A 2500-nucleotide genomic window follows, 5' to 3' on the forward strand; every position below is an offset into this window, starting at 1 on the left:
TATTGTGGATTTCGTTTCAGACGCCCTGGACGTGCTATGAGGGGAAGCTGCGCGCTCGGGTAGAGCGAGCGGGCAACCCAGGCTCGCGGCTTGTGCGCCCGAGAATCTCGAGGCGTTAGGCTTATGCGTTCGAGAACCCCGGTATTGCGACCGCGCAAAGCCGGAACGGCCCCGGTGTGAATGGGTTAACAACCAAGGAGTAAGTTCTAACTGGCAACACATAATATGATGTTTATGCTCACAAAAAATATCTGGGGAATAATGAATTTTGGGTTTGAGTAACAGTGTTGCATATTCGTGTCTTTTCTGGCAGTAAAGTGACAATTTGGCCCTTTGACAAGAAAAAAATGTATTAGGGTTTTTGACATTAGTGATTAGACATTCTAAAATGCTACTATCATGTATCCAATCTTCAGAATATCTGGCCACCTTGAATTACAAATGGTAATCAGACTGTGTTGTTCATCAACAGAAAGAGGACTCATTTATTAGGTATTTGCTATCATTATCTTGATTTGGCCTCATGTTACGGAAGATAACCAAGACAAATTATGCTCCTCAAGGCATATTTAGGCCTAAATTTCTGGCTCTAACTATTCTCATGACACTTTTCCAACGTGTGATACACTGGAGTGCATTGGTTTACTACCTTCTTCCTTTTATAACTATCAATTCATCTACATTTGCAGTCTTAGTTGCAGGTCTCCTCTTAAGAAATATACATTTTGTTTAATCAATTTCATTAAATCAATTAACTGTTAATCATAACCAATGAGTCCATCACTAAAACAAGAGCAATAATGACAAACTTGTAAATATCACAATCATACAAACATGAACAATTCCAGCCTAACTTGCAAATATTACTTTATCCATGTAAATATCCATGTAATTAGAATAATTTAACAAATAATCAAAATTAAGTTTTTTTTTGTTTTTTTTTGCAAAAAGAAAATAAAGAAATTGCCTTATAGAGAAATATAATACTAGAGGCAGCTCTTTGATATTCATCCTTCAACAACTAACAATCAAATGATACACTTGTTTGGAAAAGGGCTATCTATAAGAAAAAATAATTTCTAAATGTTCTCAGAATCTGAGGTAGTTTGAAGCCAGTTCTTGTATCATGAAGAAGTATATGTATCAGCTTTATTAGCATATATCTTGACATTGTACCCAGGAATTTCATCACAAACTAGGGGGAATTTACTAATGGAAAATTAAGGTTTGTGATAAAATTGAACATGTGTTCTAATAACATCAATATACATATGGAATTATGAACCTTATCTGAAAACTAATGCAGTAATCATTCAACAAGGAATATATTAGATCAAAGACTTTAGCTACCAATTCACACCTGAGTACTGATAGCAAGATTTTAGGCACACTGCCCATGGGTACTCCGTGGGTAGAGTTAAAAAGTTAACCCATTCACGCTGGGGCTATTCCAGCTCTAAATGGTCAGAATGCCAGGGTTTTCGAATGCATAAGCCTAACACCTCAGGATTATCGGGCACACTAACCACAAGCAAGCGCTATAAGCCTGCTCACCCGGCACGCCGGCCTTGACCAAATATCTCGTCACCAGTGTCTGACCCAAAAACCACTGAATGTGATGGTAAGTCAACCAGCTCAAATGGGTTAAGAAACAAAGTCAGTTTTACTAAGTGGTCTATTCATATGACATTGGTATATCTGTTCAATGGTCTGTACACCAGTGCCTTGGTACTTTGAATAAGTTAGAACCATTCAATACAATAAACAAATAATGTTGTAATCACTCAGGAGAGCTGACAACTCTAGACCAAGAGTAACCAATGCATTAATAAATATTCTGAATGAATAGAGAATTTTGCTCTCACATCATCTCAGTTACTATAATAATACCACCTCTTTACATTCATCATCTACTACTATTAATTTTGTTCTGTGTTACAACCCTTCTGCTATTTTGTGGCATTGAGGCAACTTTGTTGCAAACAGATAATTTAGAAATCCTTTGTATTATTTGAAATTAAATATCTATCACCTCCTAGTTTATTCATAATAATTGCAATGCTGTAAATATTACAACAATAAAGATATTGTTATCTGATCTTATCAAAGTGAAACCTAGCTGAAATATTTGTATGCTATGTTGGCAATATCTTCTATATATAAATTATTTACGTTATATGAATTGTACATACAATGTTCATACTATTTTGCAGATGTTTTTTGTATCATTCTAAACTTTCTAGTTTTTTTAAATACATAAATTTCAAACTGTGGTATAAATAATATAAAACTATAACAATTATATTTTTTATTACCCCATCCATCAATATATACTTGCAGGATACCAACAAAAAGATGAAATTTTTTGTCTCAAAAAGAATAAAACAGAAAAGATAAAACAAATAAACAAAAAAATAAACATAGATTATGATGTTTTCTTACCCACAATCTGCAAAGAACCTATAATAGTATATATATATTTAATCATTTAAAAATCACT

General features: G+C 33.9%; 1 protein-coding gene across 1 annotated transcript in view; it reads right to left on the reverse strand.

Moving 5' to 3' along the window:
* The window catches only part of LOC122261522 (RAS oncogene family member Rab32), a 6778-nt gene that overhangs the window by 3538 nt on the left and 740 nt on the right, over positions 1–2500 (reverse strand). The window lies entirely within an intron of this gene.

Source organism: Penaeus japonicus, unplaced genomic scaffold, assembly GCF_977035675.1.
Source record: "Penaeus japonicus unplaced genomic scaffold, GWHDUDI00000001_assembly GWHDUDI00000001, whole genome shotgun sequence".
Classification (NCBI taxonomy): Eukaryota; Metazoa; Arthropoda; class Malacostraca; order Decapoda; family Penaeidae; genus Penaeus; species Penaeus japonicus.